This window comes from Pongo abelii, chromosome 4 (genome assembly GCF_028885655.2).
Source record: "Pongo abelii isolate AG06213 chromosome 4, NHGRI_mPonAbe1-v2.0_pri, whole genome shotgun sequence".
Lineage (NCBI taxonomy): Eukaryota > Metazoa > Chordata > Mammalia > Primates > Hominidae > Pongo > Pongo abelii.
In genome coordinates, this window is record NC_071989.2 from 64,824,179 (window position 1) to 64,842,230 (window position 18,052).

An 18,052-nucleotide genomic window follows, 5' to 3' on the forward strand; every position below is an offset into this window, starting at 1 on the left:
GCTTTTTTGAATGTCCTGATGAGAAGTATAAAATATTCCAAAGTTTGACGAATTAGGTTGAGAGGTGAATTAGAGTTCCACAGCAAATATTACATAGGTGATAATGCAGAATAGTTTATCAATGATTAACAAAAATGCTAAATACTTCTATAGTATTAATTTGTCAGACATTACATTGATATAATTTGGTAGGGGCTAAATATACAAGATGACATAAACAGACATATTCCAGCCTGGCCAACATGGTGAAACCCTGTCTCTACTAAAAGTACAAAAATTAGCCAGGAGTGGTGGCACACACCTGTAGTCCCAGCTACCCGGGAGGCTGAGGCAGAAAGAATTGCTTGAACCTGGGAGGCAGAGGTTGCAGAGCAAACAAAACCCAGACGTAATCACTTTTAACATCTCAATCTCTGAGTTTTAAAACAAGTCCCAGATGCAAGACCACTAAGTCAAATCTAAGTCACTAAATGAGTCTCTAATTGTTTAAGATTGGTTTTAATATGGAGTCTGGCTATGATTTGAATGTTTATGTCCCCTCCAAAATTCATATGTTGAAACTTAATTGCCAATGTTATGGTATTAAGAGGTAGACCCTTTTGGAGGTAATTATGTCAGGAAGGCAGAACCCTTATGAATGGAGTTAGTAACCTTATGAAAAGTTTGAAGGGAACTAGCTAGACCCCTTTTGTCTTTCCATCCCTTCCCCCATGTGAGGACACAGCATCAAGGCACCATCTTGGAAGCAGAGACCAGGTCCTCACCAAACATCAAATCTGCAGGTGGCTTGATCTTGGACTTCCCAGCCTCCACAACTGCTAGAAATTAATTTCTATTGTTTATAAATTACCTAGCCTCAAGTATTTCATTAGAGCAGCACCAAGAGACTGAGATAGGTCCCAGTAGGGAATGAACAGCTTAGTTGACTTGCTTGGTACTTTCAACTTTTATTTAAAATGTTGGTGACTGAGCCAGGCATGGTGGCTCATGCCTGTAATCTCAGCTACTCAGGAGGCTGAGGTGAGAGAACTGCTTGAGCCCAGGAGTTTGAGATTGCAGCGAGCTACAATGGCACCACTGCATTCCAGCCCAGGTGACAGAGTGAGACTCTGTCTCTGAAAGAACAAAAAATGTTAGTGCCTGTACTGAAGCAGTTCTCTCCATAAAAAGGACATAGAGAGCAATCAAAGAAAACTGGTATGACATTATTTTAAAAAGGTATTGACTGTGATTATTGGCGTATCTCAAAGAATAACAGCCCTTTCCATACTAGGCTCAGAAATGTCTTTTCACAATTCTTTGCAAAAATAAATCTATAGTATCTATGCCAAGATGCTAGCATCAATCTGCAATAGAATACACTAGCTTGTGCCCAAATAAATGTGACCACGGACCCACATACAACTATTATATATGTTCTTTCTCAGAGACTAAAAATGAATATTACTGAATACTTCTGTGTATGTTATAGAGTTTCAGTTACTACATTTATACTCAGTGTACTAGGTTAGAGGTTGGCATATTTTTTTCTGTAAAGGGTCAGATAATAAATATTTCAGCTTTTTGAGCCATATAGTTTCTGCAGCTACTGAATTCTACCGGTTAGCATGAAAGGCAATTGAGTGTGCATGGCTGTGTTCCAATAGAACTTTATGAAAAAAATATATCTGTCAGCAGGCCAAATTTGGTCATAGTTTACTCACCTCTGTAGTATGCCAACATAAAAGCAAATGGAACCACACCACAAAAAAGTCACCCTGGTGGAAGCAGTTATGCTATGTATATATGTTTTCTTCTGTATTCGTCTGTAACAGCTATAAACTCCAATAACAAACTTTTCTAAATTGCTTCCTGATGAATCATTTACTGGTTAGCCAATAGGATCTATAATGCTCCTATTCTGATGTGACAGTTGGAACATGCTTCCAACCTGATCAATAAATGCTTCAAAAGGCATTAAATTTGACAGTGCTGGAGGATAGTGTGGTCTCACAAATAAATTACCAAAGCAATGCTATGGTACCAAAGAATCTCTCCTTCTACACTGGGAACACTAAATGCTCTCAAGTTATATTTAAGTGGTAAGAAAGAAAGAACCCTAGCAAAGGACAGAAATTTAAGTATGTTATAAAATTCAGGCCTGGTAGACATTTTTAACCTCTAAGTGATTTTTTTTTTTTTTTTTAACTTTTAAGCCCATATATACTTTTTAAAAAATACCATATAGGTCCAGTGTGGTGGCTCATGCCTGTAATCCCAATGCTTCAGGAGGCTGAAGCAGGAGGACTGCTTGAACCTAGGAGTTCAAGGTAACAGTTAGCTATGATAGTGCCACTGCACTAAAGCTTGAGTATCAGAGCAAAACTCTGCCCCTAACCCCAAAAAGAAAAAAAAAATACTAAACAGTACTATTTTAATTTGTAGTTCAGGTTGGTATTCCATCCTCCTATGCTGAGTCTACCCTTATTGTAAGTATTTAGAGTATTATAAAATCACAATTAAAAGCATATTATTTTATGTATGTAACTGAAATATATAGTATTTAAGATTGTGATTAGAAATCTAGGCTAACTGGCTGGGCGTGTGGCTCACGACTGTAATCCCAGCACTTTGGGTGGCCAAGTCAGGCAGATCAAGAGGTCACGAGATCAAGACCATCTTGGCCAACATGGTGAAACCCCATCTCTACCAAAACACACACAAAAAATTAGCTGGGTGTGGTGGCGTGTGCCTGTAGTCCCAGCTACTCGGGAGGCTGAGGCAGGGGAATCGCTTGAACCCGGGAGGCAGGGGTTGCAGTGAGCTGAGATCGCGCCACTGCACTCCAGCCTGGCAACAGAGCGGGACTCCATCTCAAAAAAAAGAAAAAGAAAAAGAAAAGAAAAGGAATCTAAGTCTAACTGTTCTCAGAGGTCTAGAGGAAGGAAAGGTAAATTTTATTTTATTAGAAACAAAGAAACTGTAGGTGACAACTTTTTTTTTTTTTTTTTTTTTTTAAGACAGGGTCTTGCTATGTGGCTCAGGCTGGAGTGCAGTGGTGCAATCTTGGCTCACTGCAACCTCTGCCTGCCGGGCTGAAGCGATTCTCCTGCCTCAGCCTCCCAAGTAGCCGGGATTACAGATGAGAGGCACACCACCACGCCTAGCTGATTTTTGTATTTTTAGTAGAGACAGGGTTTCACCATGTTCGCCAGGCTGGTCTTGAACTCCTAACCTCAAATGATCCGCCCACCTCAGCCTCCTAAAAGTGTTGGGATTACAGGCGTTAGCCACCGCAATTGGCCGAACCTTCTATCTTAGCACGAAGTTTGTAGTTGTTTATGAGGCAGAGAGATTTTTCTTAAGTTAGGACATGGGTAATTTTGACCTATGGAAACTTTTTTTTTTTGAGACGGAGTCTCACTCTGTCACCAGGCTGGAGTGCAGTGGCACGATCTCGGCTCACTGCAACCTCCGCCTCCTGGGTTCAAGCGATTCTCCTGCCTCAGCCTCCTGAGTAGCTGGGACTACAGGCATGTGCCACCACACCTGGCTAATTTTGGTACTTTTTTTTTTTTAGTAGAGATGGGGTTTCACCATATTGGCCAGGATAGTCTTGATCTCTTGACCTCATGATCTGCCCGCCTCAGCCTCCCAAAGTGCTGGGATTACAGGTGTGAGCCACGGCACCTGGCCGAAACGTTTTTAAAAAACCTTTCTCCTCAGCAGTTGCCTGCTATCCTACATATGTCAGATCTTTGCCATGTCTGAAGGTATTAAAAAGAAAAAAGAGGCTGGGCGCAGTGGCCCACGCCTGTAATCCCAGCACTTTGGGAGGCCAAGGCAGGCGGATCACTTGAGATCAGGAGTTCAAGACCAGCCTGGCCAACATGGTGAAACCCCGTTTCTACTAAAAATACAAAAATTCGCGGGGCGTGGTGGCGGGCAGCTTTAATCCTAGCTACTCAGGAGGCTGAGGCACAAGAATCGCTTGAACCAGGAAGGCGGAGGTTGCAGTGAGCCGAGATCACTCCACTGCACTTAGCCTGGGCAACAGAGCGAGACTCTGTCTGAAAAAAAAAAAAAGAAAAAAGAAAAGAAAAGAAAAAAGAAAACAAGGTGGAGGTACAACTTACAACTTATAGTGTGCTCATCTACGGAGCTCGGCAATGGATAAGACACTGCCTGGGAGTCATGACAATTAGGTGTTGGTCGAGTTTGCCATTAAATGGTTACCTGGTGTTGACTGGGTTTCTCCCAACTCGGTGGACCTCAGTTTCCTTCTCTGTAAAATGAGGAGAATGCGCTTGACTAGCTGCTCTCAAACCCCTCTTCCAGCTGAGATGTCAAGCTACCCACTATCAACACACTCACTCTCACAACTGAGTCGTGTGAAAAGCGTGGCGAGGGCTTACCAGTCATGGCCCTCACCCCACGTGTGGTCCTACCTCAAGGCCCAAAGGGGGTTCCTCCCTCATGTTCCCCCTCTAGATGTCCCCAACTCGGGAAGGAGAAAGGTGCTCCCAGCCGTGATCGCGCCACCTCACTCAAGCCCAAGCGACGGAGCGAGACCCTACCTCAAGAGAGAGAAAAAAGGGTGCTCCCATTCCTGCAAGTCCCGCAATTCTCCTACTCCCTCCTTCTCTCACCCGAGGGTCAGGGTGTTCATTTACCCTAAACCTATCTTTTCTCTAAGGCTCCAGCTGACACCGACTCCCATAGACACTCGGATTCCCTCAGACCCCGAGCGACTCCTGACTTCCTTTCACTGAGCCCTTGAGGAGCGCGCGCCGTGCCTCCGGAGCAGTCTCCGCGGCTCCAGGCTTTGGCCTCCCTGAGTGCCAAAAGAAGAGACGGTTCCGATGCGCTGCAAAGAAGAACTATCCCAGGTGACAGCCGGCTTCGCCCCAACCTCAACCCTTCCCGCCGCCTTCCCTCGGATACCTTCCCACCTCCCCGAGGGGCGAGTTTGCTAGACGTGGGAACGTGATCTACCTGAGCAGGCCGAGCCTTCAACCTCGGAGAACTAGACGAGAAGATAAAGACTCCCTTCCCAAATTCTCGCAATTTGCGACCGCGGGGCTCCTAGTCCAAACAGGAAGCGGCAACAGCCTGGGTCGCAGGGGCCGGCGGGGGTTGGAGTTCTGAATGAGCCAAGCCGGCGGTCGCTGTCAAACCTCTCGCCGCTAAGGACTACAACTCCCAGAGGGCTCTGCGACGGCCAGCACGCCCATCACCGCAGGGCCCAGCCCCAAGGCTTCAGGAGGCGGGGCAGCCGGCGCGCCCAGGTGGGCGAGTCTAGTCGGAACTGCAGCCCCGAGTTTGCTCCTGTTCCTGTCCCGGCTGGAGACTGGGAGGGATAGTAGAAGGCATGCGATCTCTTGCCATTCATAGAGCCCCGGAGGCCACGTGAGAAAACGCTGATGCGGCATCTCCATCGAGGGATCACCCCTCTTTTGGGCTTTCCTGGCGCGTGTTGTATGATCTGGTTACGTCCTTGGACCCTACAGACACAAAGGGAAGCTGGTTTGAAAAAACTGTTGAGTTGGCATGCTCCCTCCGTCGTCTAGATATTTGGGTTTGTTTTTTAAAAATGTGTTTGCAAATTAGTCTCTAGGCTAAAAGGGGCTTTAGAAGGATTTTAGAGGCCCACCCCACATACCCAGCAATTTCCCCCAAAACTTCCCCAAGTAAACATACAGTCTAAGTAAAATTAATGTGCTTCTTATGAAAATCAGTTCAAGGTCAGTCCCTGAAAAGCATATGGCCACCCTAAGCTCTTCTTACAAAGGAAGCCAGTGGCTCTTTTTGTTTCTTTTTCTTTTTTTCTGTTTAAACCGGAAGAAACAGTGTCTGTAATGCTAGAAAAAAACTAAAAATTTAGGCCGGCTCCGTGGCTTATGCCTATAATCTCAGCATTTTGGGAGGCTGAGGTGGGAGAATCACTTGAGGCCAGGAGTTGGAGACCAGTCTGGGCAACATAGGGAGACCCCATCTCTACAAAACAATTTAAAAAATTAACTGGGCAGGGTGGCACCTGCCTGTAGTCAAGCTTACTTGGGAGGCTGAGGCAGGAGGATCGTTTGAGGCCAGGAGTTAAGGCTGCAGTGAGCTATGATGGTGCCACTGCACTGCAGCCTGGGTGACAGAGCAAGACCCTGTCTCAAAAACAAAACGAAACAAAATAAAAAACCTAAACTTGAAAATTCAAATTTAGGCTGGGTGTGGTGGCTCACACCTGTAATCCCAGCACTTTGGGAGGCTGAGGAGGGCAGATCACAAGGTCAGGAGTTTGAGACCAGCCTGACCAACATGGTGAAACCTGTCTCTACTAAAAATACAAAAATTAGCCAAGATTGGTGGCTTGCATCTGTAATCCCAGCTACTCTGGAGGCTGAGGCAGGAGAATCGCTTGAATCCGGGAGGCGGAGGTTGCAATGAGCTAAGATTGTGCCACTGCACTCCAGCATGGGCGACAGAGCGAGACTCCATCTCTAAAATAAAATAAAATAAAAATTCAAATTTAACAAGTAGCTAACATTGAATGCCAAGAATTTTACGTGTATATCTTTTTAAGTCTTTACCACAGTTCTGGAAATGACAATATCTCTTTAAGTCTTTATCACAGCTCTAGAAATGTCTATTTTCCTGTCTTACAGATAAGGAAATAGTCCCAGAGAATTTAAGTGCCTTGCACAAGGCCAAACAACTACTAAGTGGCAGAAGATCTGGAATTCATACTAAGATCTTATCCCAAAGCCTGTGTGCTCTCAAACACTGCATCTATTATGGAGGGCTTGACAAATGCAAGGCAAACGATTTAATGAATGTTGTCTTTAAGGGAGATAAAAGTTGTTTTGCTGATGGTATTCTTGTTCAAAAACTTTTTGAACTGCTCATTGGCCCTGCCTTCAAGTCAGGGCCAGTCAAGTAACACAAGTCAGTAATACATTCTTTTGATAGTTTCAGTGATAGCAACCTTTCTCTTTTTTTCTGCATTCCAGGCTGAGAAAATAATTTCAAGCAAGGCTGGGAAACACAAAAGTAAATAATATGAAATGATGTCAGCAAAAAATGGGAAAAAAGTAGGGAACTCAAAAATGAATAAGCTGGCAAAACTGTCAGGAGCACCTTTTTTGGAAACTCTGAAACTGATAAAAAACTCACAAAAGCCAGGGGAACATGTAATGAAGAAAAAACTGCTGAATTTTGGTAAGAGGGTTCTGTGGTCATCTTCTGCTCTCCAAGTTGGCAGTGGCCTTGAAAATGGCAGCCACATTCCTGATGTGGGTTGCTGGCACCAGAGGGAGCACTATGGACCTTACCCTCCAGGAATTGTAGGTGTGTTTTGACCTCTCTGATGGTTTCCTGAAGGTTCAGCTCAACGGCTTGCCTTTGTTTCACCTGCCTCAGAGCTTCCTCAGGGCTCAGGCAGCTTCCCAGGCAGTATTTGTCAAAAACATTAAAGGCAAACAGCCAGTGTCACAGAAAGCAAGGTATGAAAGCCAGGACAAGCAATAAACAGACCAAAAATCCTGGGAAGGAAGAGGCTGGAGAAGGAGATAGTTGGGGCAATAAAGGCTTTGGAAAGCTTCATTTTATTCTGGGGAATCTAGAAGGCCATCGGCATGCCCTGGTCTGGATGCATACTCAGAGAAAAACCTAAGAACACCGTAAACTCTCACCTCTGACTGACCGTCAGCTTTCATACAAGCAGGAAGTGAAGGCTAAGGTGGCGTTGTAAACTACCTTGTTAAGCATTGAAGGGGTGCCACAACACATAGCTAACTGGCAAAGACTGGGAGTGTATTCTCGCATTTTGGGCTTTTATCTTTTTATTTTTTGGTTCCAGACATTTAATAAAAGAAATAAACGACAACAACAAACTCTGGTGGGGAGTGGGAGAAGCAGATATCCAGAATTACCAATATTATATACAAAATGTCCAGTTTTCAACAAGAAAAAATTATGAGGCATGCAAAGAAACAAGAAAGTATGGCTTATTTATAAGGAAAAATTTTTTAAAGAACATTCCTTTGGGAAGCCCAGACATTGTCAACTGTCCTCAATATGCTCAAAGAGCAAAGAAAATAATAGACAATAACTAAAGGAAACCAGAAAAAGTGAATTGTTCAATAAATATAGGATACTATAAAAGAGGTAGAAATTATAAAAAGAAACCAAATAGAGTTGCTGGAGTTGAAAAGCACAATAATTGAAATATAATGTTCACTGGAGGGGTTCAATAGCGGGTTTGAGCAAGCAGAAGAAAGATTGGGGAATTTGAAGATGTTTCAAGGTATACAGTTTGAGGAACAGAAAGAAAAAATAAGAAAAATGAACAAGACCTGTAAGGATTGTGGGACACCATCAAGCAAACATTTGCACAGTGGGAATTCCAAAAGGAGAGGAGAAAAGAAAGGAGTATAAAGAATATTTGAAGAAATAATAGCTGAAAAATTACCAAATTTAATGAAAGACAGGCGTCTACACATCTAAGAAGCTCAATGAACTTCAGGGCAGATAAACTGAAAGGGATCTACACCAAGACAAATTGTGATTAAATTGTTAAAAGACAAAAACAAAGAGAATTTTGACAACAGCAAGAGAGAAATGACTGGTCATGTATAAGGAATCTTCATTAAGATTAACAGTAGGCTTATCATCAGAAACCATGGAGCTCAGAAAGCAGTGGAATGACATAAGTGCTGCGAAGAAAAGCCAAAAAAGAATCCTGAATCTGGCAAAAGTATCCTTAAAAAATGAAGGAGAAATAAATATGTTCCTAGAACAACAAAAACAGAAGGAGTTCATAACTACAAGGAATACTAAAGGAAGTCCTTCAGCCTGAAAAGAGGCTAGGAGAGAGTAACTCAAAACCATATGAAGAACTAAAGAATATCAGTAAAGGTAACTACATAGGTGAAATTAAAAGTAAGTAGTTTTCTATTTTTGGATTTGTAACTCCTCTTTTTTAAGGAAAAAGGATTTAAAAAATAAATGCATAAAAGAATAATTATAAATCTATATTAATGAGCACATAATATATAAAGATGTAATTTTAGACAGTGCTACCCTAATAGTTGGAGAATTCAACACCTTGCATTCCATAAAGGCCCAGATAGAAGATCAACAAAAAAGTTGAAGACTTGAACAACACATAAACCAACTAGATCTAACAGACATTTATAGGACATCACTCCCTCCCAAGAACAGCAAAGTGTATGATATGGTTTGGCTGTGTGTCCCCACCCATATCTCATCTTGAATTGTACTCCTTATAGTTCCCACGTGTTTTGGGAGGGACCTGGTGGGAGATAATTGAATCATGGGGGCAGTTTTCCCCATACTGTTCTTGTGGTAGTAAGTCTCATGAGATCTGATGGTTTTATAAGGGGTTTCTGCTTTTGCTTCTCTCTCATTCTCTCTTTGCCTGCCACCATCCATGTGAGATGTGACTTGCTCCTCCTTGCCTTCTGCCATGATTATGAGGCCTCCCCAGCCATGTGGAACTGTAAGTCCAATTAAACCTCTTTGTTTTGTAAATTTCCCAGTCACAGATATGTCTTTATCAGCAGTGTGAAAATGGACTAATACAGTAAATTGGCACCAGTAGAGTGGGACGCTGCTGAAAAGATACCTGAAAATGTGGAAGCGACTTTGGCACTGGGTAACAGGCAGAGGTTGGAATAGTTTGGAGGGCTCAGAAGAAGACAGGAAAATGTGGGAAAGTTTGGAACTTCCTAGAGACTTGTTGAATGGCTTTGACCAAACGCCTGATAGCGACGTGGACATAAGGTCCAGGCTGAGGTGGTCTCAGATGGAGATGAGGAACTTATTGGAAACTGGAGTAAAGGTGACTCTTGTTATGTTTTAACAAAGAGACTGGTGGCATTTTGACCCTGCCCTAGAGATTTGTGGAGCTTTGAACTTGAGAGAGATGATTTAGGGTATCTGGCAGGAGAAATTTCTAAGCAGCAAAGCATTCAAGAGGTGACTTGGGTGCTGTTAAAAGCATTCAGTTTTATAAGGGAAGCAGAGCATAAAAGTTTGGAAAATTTGTAGCCTGACAATGCAATGGAAAATAAAATCCCGTTTTCTGAGGAGAAATTCAAACTGGCTGCAGAAATTTGCATAAGTAACAAGGAGCAGAATGTTAATCCCCAAGACAATGGGGAAAATGTATCCAGGGCATGTCAGAGGCCTTCATGGCAGCCCTTCCTATCACAGGCCCAAGGCCTTGGAGAAAATGGTTTTGTGGGCTGGGCCCAGGGTCCCCGTGCTGTGTGCAGTATAGGGACTTGGTGCCCTGCATCCCAGCCACTCCTTCCAGAGCCATGACTAAAAGGGGACAAGGTACAGCTCAGGCTGTGGCTTCCGAGGGTGGAAGCCCCAAGCCTTGGCAGCTTCCACATGGTATTGAGCCTGCAGGTACACAGATGTCAAGCATTGAGGTTTGGGAACCTCTGCCTAGATTTCAGAGGATGTATGGAAACACTTGGATGCCCAGGCAAAAGTTTTCTGCAGGGGTGGGGGTGCTCACGGAGAACCTCTGCCAAGGCAGTGTGGAAGGGAAATGTGGGGTGGGAGCCCCCACACAGACTCCCTACTGGGGCACTGCCTAGTGGAGCTGTGAGAAGAGAGCTACCGTCTTCCAGACCCCAGAATGGTAGATCCACCGACAGCTTGCACCATGTGCCTGAAAAAGCCACAGACACTCAATGCCAGCCCATGAAAGCAGCCGGGAGGAAGGCTGTACCCTGAAAAGCCACAGGGGTGGAGCTGCCCAAGACTATGGGAACCTACCTCTTGCATCAGCATGACCTAGATGTGAGACATGGAGTCAAAGGAGATAATTTTGGACCTTTAAAATTTGACTTCCCTGCTGGATTTTGGACTTGCATGGGGCCTGTGGCCCCTTAGTTTGGGCCAATTTCTTCCATTTGGAACGGCTGTATTTACCCAATGCTTGTACTCCCATTGTATGTAGGAAGTAACTAACTAACTTGCTTTTGATTTTGCAGGCTCATAGGTGGAAGGGACTTGCTCGTCTCAGATGAGACTTTCATTTTTTTAAGACAGCGTCTCACTCTGTCACCCAGGCTGGAGTGCAGTGGCATGATCTCAGCTCACTGCTGCAACCTCCACCTCCTGGTCTCAAGTGATTCTCCTGCCTCAGCTTCCTGAGTAGCTGGGAATATAGGCACCCACCACCACACCTGGCTAATTTTTGTATTTTTAGTAGAGATGGGGTTTCACCATGTTGTTCAGGCTGGTCTTGAATTCCGGACCTCAGGTGATGCCCCTACCTTGGCCTTCCAAAGTTCTGGGATTACAGGTGTGAGCCACTGCACCCAGCCTCAGATGAGACTTTGGACTATGGACTTTTGAGTTAATGCTAAAATGAGTTAAGACTTTGGGAGACTGTTGGGAAGGCATTAGTGGTTTTGAAATATGAGGACATGAGATTTGGCAGGGGCCAGGGACATAATGATATGGCTTGGCTATGTCCCTACCTAAATCTCATCTTGAGTTGTACTCCCATAATTCTCACACGTTGTGAGAGGGACCCAGTGTGAGATAATTGAATCATGGGGGTGGTTTTCCCCATACTGTTCTTGTGGCAGTGAGTAAGTCTCATGAGATCTGATGGTTTTTTTGTTTTGATTTTTTTTTTTTTTTTTTTGAGACGGAGTTTCGCTCTTGTTGCCCAGGCTGGAGTGCAATGGTACAATCTCGGCTCACTGCAACCTCTGCCTCCCAGGTTCAAGTGATTCTCTTGCCTCAGCCTCCTGAGTAGCTGGGATTACAGGCATGCGCCACCATGCCCGGCTAATTTTGTATTTTTAGTAGAGACAGGGTTTCTCCATGTTGGTCAGGCTGGTCTCGAACTCCTGACCTCAGGTGATCCTCCCACCTCAGCCTCCCAAAGTGCTGGGATTATAGGCATGAGCCATTGTGCCTGACCCCAAGATCTGATGGTTTTATAAGGGGTTTCCACTTTCGCTTCTGTCTCATTCTCTCTTTGCCTGCCGCCATCCATGTAAGATGTGACTTGTTCCTCCTTGCCTTCTGCTGGGATTGTAAGGCCTCTGCAGCCATGTGGAACTGTAAGTCCAATTAAACCTCTTTCTTTTGTATATTGCCCAGTCATGGGTATATCTTTATCAGCAGCATGAAAAAGGACTAATACAGTGTATGTTTTTCTCAAGTGCATATGGAACATTTACCAGGATAGACTATATGTTAGGCTACAAAACAAGTCTCAATAAGTTGTTTTTCGTTTCTTCGTTTTTTTTCTTGTTTTTCTTGAGGCAGGGTCTCACTGTGTCACTCAGGCTGGAGTGCAGTAGCATGCTTATGGCTTACTGCAGCCTCAAACTCTCAGGCTCAAGTGATGTGCCCCCCCACTTCAGCTTCCCCAGTAACTGGGACCACAGGTGTACACCACCATGCCCACCTAGTTTTTGTATTTTTTTAGAGATGAAAAATCCAAAAATATTTTGTATGATTTTAGTATTTTAAAACTTATTGAACAGGGCGCAGTGGCTCATGCCTGTAATCCCAACACTTTAGGAGGCTGAGGTGGGAGGACTGTTTGAGCCCAGGAGTTCGAGATCAGCCTGGGTAATGTGGTGAAACCCTGTCTCTACTAAAAATACAAAAATTAGCTGGGCATGGTGGCGCCTGCCTGTAATCCTTGCTACTTAGGAGGCTGAGGCAGGAGGATCTCTTGAGCCTGGGAGGCAGAGGTTGCAGTGAGCCAAGATGGCACCACTGCACTCCAGCCTGGATGACAGAGTGAGACTCTGTCTCAAAAAAAAAAAAAAAAAGAAAAGATCTCAAATCAATAATCAAACTTTCCACCTTAAGGAACTTGAAAAATAAGGGCAAAGTAAACCCAAAGCTAGCAGGAGAAGGGAAATAATTAGGATTTTAGACGAGATATTTGATTTTTTTTTTTAATAAGCCTGTCCAACATGGTGAGATCCTGTCTCTACAAAAAAATAGAGAAACAGCTGGGTGTGGTGGCATGCACCTGAAGTCCGTCCCTTGGGCGGCTGAGATGGGAGGATTGCTTGAATGTAGGAGTTCAAGGATGCAGTGAGCTGTGTGATTGTGTCACTGCACTCTAACCTGGGTGACAGAGCAAGACCTTGTCTCTCTTAACAAAAAAAAAAAAAAAAAAAAGGAATAGAGAATAGAAAACAATAGAGAGAATCTACAAAACCAATAGTTGGTCTTCCAAAAGATCAACAACATCAACAAACCTTTAGCTAGACTGGTAAGAAGAAAAGAAGAAAATTACTAAAAGAGAAGTGAAAATGTGGTTATTACTACCAAACTTACAGAAATAAAAAGGATTATGAGAGAATACTATGAACAATTATATGTTAACAAATTCAATGAGCTAGAAGAAATGGACAGATTCTTAGAAAAGTGACTGGTATGTGATGAAAAAATGAGAGTTGATTGGGAAGAGTCCGGATAAACTACCAAAAGCATGTAATTGAATCAAAAATAGATTGGCAAAGACTTAGAGTGTCGGAAACAACTAGGATTGATCCAAATTCTTCTAAATTCTCTAATCTGGAATCTATAGCTCTTGCACACTACAACCCTCAATTCTCATTCAATTGTTCTACAAAAATTTAAACCTCATACCAAATGTTTGAGTGGAGTTTTTTCTTGTAAGAGCTGCATAAGCTCCAAACACACAAACCTTCTCTTGTAACTAAATTCTTGACCTCTGCACAAAATACAATAAATGTCACCTGTGGCACTAAAGAGTAAGCAAAAGCAGAAGGGTAGATAACATTTGAAACAAGGGAACAGCACTGGGTGAGTTTCCCCTGTTTTTGCAGATTCCAGTATGAGAGTAGGCTCCAGTCTGCATCATGAGAAGTGGCTGGAAATCTGGTAGATCACAGCTTTTCTGGTCTAAAAAACTAGAGGACAGAATTTGAGACAATCAGCTGCTGGAAAATAAGGGGGAATACCATAAGTAAAAAAGAGGATAGAACCCCGGATTTTATGCATAAACTCTCCCCAATCTTTCACTGACCACTAAATCATGCATGTAGAATAAATTCTAAGTAGTCCAGTTAAAAATTAAAGACCCAAACAGCTTTTTGAGTTGCCACCCATGAGACAGAGTTTCCAGTTTGAGTCCAAATAAGTGAAGTGACTCCTAAAACAAAGAAAATCAATGTTTTTTTGAGGTAACATAAAATAATCCACAGTTTCTACAAAATACCATACTTAAAAAATGACATTAAAGGATCAGTCATATTCTAAGCTCTTAATAAAAGAGGAAATGCTGGGATTGTATTATGTTTTACTTTATGCATGGCTAGAGACAGTTGACTATGTAGTACACATGGATCATATGCATCATGTGGCAGTTAATCATATTTAATATGAATATTAATTCATTTGAATCCTCTGCTTTCATTTTTCTGTGTCATTTTTAGTAGCAATAAAAATTTACTTAAAGATTTTTTTTAAATCATAATGTCTAGGATACAATACAAAGTGACTCAACATATGAGAAAAAAACAGGAAAACACACCCCATTTTCTTTTCTTTTTTTTTTGTTTGAGACACATTTTCACTCTTTGTTGCCCAGGCTAGAGTGCAGTGGCGCCATCTCACTCACTGCAACCTTCACTTCCCACGTTCAAGCGATTCTGCTGTCTCAGCCTCCCTAGGAGCTGGGATTACAGTCGCCTGCTACCATGCCCAGCTAATTTTTGTATTTTTAGTAGAGACAGGGTTTCACCCTGTTGGCCAGGCTGGTCTCGAACTCCTGACCTTAGGTGATCCGCCCGCCTCCGCCTCCCGAAGTGCTGGGATTACAGGCGTGAGCCACCGCACCCAGCCAAACACACCCCATTTTCAAGAGAAAAGACAACTAACAGAGAGACCAGTTCTAAGATGCCCAGATGTTTGAATTAGTAGACAGAGATTTTAAAGTAGCTATTAAACTAAGTCAAGGATGTGAAGGGAAATAAGACCACAATGATGAAAAAGTAGGAAATATTAGCAGAGAACTAAAAAGCAGACATATATACAGATATAAAACATCCCTGAAAATTTTAATATCTGAAATTAAAAATTCACCTTTTTAGTGAATAGGCTTAACAGCAGAATGGAAGTGACAGAAAAGAGTCAGTAAACTTGCAGATAAATCAACAGAAATTGTATAATCTGAACAACAGAGAAGTAAATGGTTGAAAAAAATAGCCTCAGGGACCCTTTTGATATGGGACAATATCAAAAGTTCTAACATAAATGAAACTATTTTCCTAGAAAATGAGAAGAGAGAGAATATTTGAAGAAATAAAAGGTGGGAAATTCCCCTAATGTTGTGAAAAATAAAACATCAGATTCAAGAAGGTTAATGAAACACAATAAGATTAATTTGGGGGACAGCTGGGGCCTGTGGCTCATGCATGTAATCCCAGCACTTTGGGAGGCTGAGGTGGGTGGATCAGCTGAGGTCAGGAGTTCGAAACCAGCCTGGCCAACATGGTGAAACCCTATACAACCTAATACAAAAAATTAGCTGGACATGATGGCGCATGTCTGTAATCCCAGCTACTCAGGAGGCTGAGACAGGAGAATCACCTGAACCCAGGAGGCGGAGGTTGCAGTGAGCCAAGATTGCACCACTGCACTACATCCTGGGTGACAGAGTGAGACTCTGTCTCAAAAAAATAAATAAATAAAAATAAAATCTGGAAAATTCCCCTAATGTTGTGAAAAATAAAACTTCAGATTCAAGGTTAATGAAACACAGTAAGTTTAACTGGGGGGACGGCGGGGCCCTATGGTTCACACCTGTAATCCCAGCACTTCGGGAGGCCGAGGTGGGTGGATTACTTGAGGCCAGCAGCTCGAGACCAGCCTGGCCAACATGGTGAAACCCCATCTCTACTAAAAATACAAAAATTAACCAGGCCTGGTGGTGCACACCTGTAGTCCCAGCTACTTGGGAGGCTGAGGCAGGAGAATTGCTTGAACCCAGGAGGCAGAGGTTGCAGTGAGCCAAGATTGCACCACTGCATTCCAGCCTCAGCGACAGAGCAAGACTCTTCCTCAAAAAATAAAATAAAATAAAAAAGATTAACAAAGGGAAAAATTTGAGTGCCACACTTTTTCTCCATTCATTTCCTTCCTCTAACAAAATCTACCTGTTTAATGGTAGTTTTTGTCTAACTAAGCAGGCATAGAGTTTTTTTTAACAATATTTATTTATTTAGCAATATAGGTTGTAAAAATATAAAGGTATAAAATATAAGTTGTAAAAAACTTTATGCCTGCTTGTTAAGAGAAAAATTCATATTTATTTAGCAGTAAATATAAGTTATAAAAAACTCTGTGTGTTGTAAAAAACTCCGTGCCTGCTTAGTTGGACAAAACTCAGTCCCCAAGTCTGCCCCCCACCTCACCACACCAGTCTGAGTTGATTTAGACACCCTAATCTACTAGAAGTGAATAGGAATGACATGGTCTCTTCCAAGAAGGAACTTATATTCAAGTCAAGGAGAAAAACAATAATAATAACAATTAAAAGTAAACATTTTATTTAATAAATAGATGTTATGGTAAGTTCTGTTACATAAATAAACTGGGTGCCATTGTACAGTATAATGCTTTGAGGGTACTACTTTAAATCAAAAAGTCAGAAAAGGATACTGGAGTAGTTTAGATGAGAGATGATAACCACCAAATTACATTAGTGACAGTGGAGAACAGATAAATGAGCATTCAATGTATAAGATATGAGCATATTCAAGATATTCGAGGTAGAATTGACAGATTTTACTACCTGAATGTGGAGAGTGGTGGATATTGAGGAGTAAAGAATAGGATTCCCAGGTTTGGGACTTGCACAAGTCTGTGAATGGTAGTGTCCTTCATTGAGATTGAGAATAAAGAGGGAAAACAGATTGGGAGGAGAGGTTGAGAGGATGAATTCAGCATTGGAAACACAGAGTGAAGAGTAGCTGTAAAACATCTGACTGTAGGTATCTAGTGGGCTGCTGGGTGGCAAGATGTGGAATTCTACATTTGAGAGTTATCAACATGCAAGGGGTCATTGTAGCTTTCTTAGGGAACGGAGATAGCTACTCTTATTTGCCCAGTAAAAATTTCCCTTTCTTCTGATAGTAGACCCTGCTCCCTTGGTCTTACCCAGGCCTCGTCATTCTACGTCATCCTCCCATATGGGGAACATGACTCAAAAGGCAAATCAGAGTCTTTCCCTAGAGTTGGTCTGTAGACAGGAAGAGAAAAACTCTCTGCCTGGAGTTGCTTATTTGTTCACCAGATGGCTAAACTAGATGAATGTGATTCTGGGGCTGACGGTAGTCAACATTTTCCCTGCAGCATAAAGAGAACCTGTCTTTAGAACAAAGACATCTCTGCTTGATGCATGGAGTTAGAGTACCTAGACTAGTGGCACTAAGTCTAGGACTGAGGTCTGGGTTCCTACAACTCTGATCTTCATTCTTTATTCTTCCCAGATAAATCTCCTTCACTGTTTTGTTTGTTTGTTTTGTTTTGTTATTTTTAAAGTGAGTTGAATAAGGTTTGTTACTGTTTGGGAGAAACTCTCAAAGCATGTTTTTCCTCTGCTCTCATACTACCATGACAACAGTCATCAACACAGAAAAAGTCTTCTGTGACCAACCGTGTTTCTTGAGTTTCTCCCCACCACCAAGCAAGCAATGAATTCTGCAGCGGACACCAACTGGGAGTCCTCCAATCAATTCTGATACTGGAGATAGCAACAGATTCCACAGGTTGAGGACTCAGTGCCCAAGATTGCCGCCAACCTCACAACACCAGTTGCAAGTCCAGGCCTCTGGAACTTCTGGTGGACTAGCTTCAGTTGGGGTTCTCATGACCCCCTCTGTGGGTTCAGTTAATTTGCCGGAGTGGCTCACAGAACTCAAAGAAACACTTAATTGTATGTACTGTTTTATCATGAAGGATATTACAAAGGATACGAATGAAGACATGTATAGGGCGAGGTATGCGGGAAGGGGCATGAAGCTTCAATGCA

At 42.7% G+C, this 18,052-nt stretch overlaps 2 protein-coding genes across 13 annotated transcripts in view; one reads left to right on the forward strand and one right to left on the reverse strand.

Annotated features, from left to right (window-relative positions):
• Nucleotides 1-5,142, reverse strand: part of SLC38A9 (solute carrier family 38 member 9) — an 89,195-nt gene extending 84,053 nt beyond the window's left edge. For 3 of the 10 annotated variants that reach the window (XR_008525268.2, XM_024247495.3, XM_054555575.2), the window contains exons 1-2: nt 4,975-5,093; nt 4,216-4,264 (exon numbers count right to left, since the gene is read on the reverse strand). The gene's annotated coding sequence lies outside the window, so the exon portion shown is untranslated. Of the gene's footprint in view, nt 1-4,115; nt 4,265-4,974 lie in introns of all 10 variants that reach the window. The other 7 variants (XM_063724107.1, XM_063724106.1, XR_008525269.2 and 4 more) reach the window with 6 other exon arrangements.
• The window catches only part of DDX4 (DEAD-box helicase 4), a 133,519-nt gene that overhangs the window by 30,783 nt on the left and 84,684 nt on the right, over nt 1-18,052 (forward strand). The window lies entirely within an intron of this gene.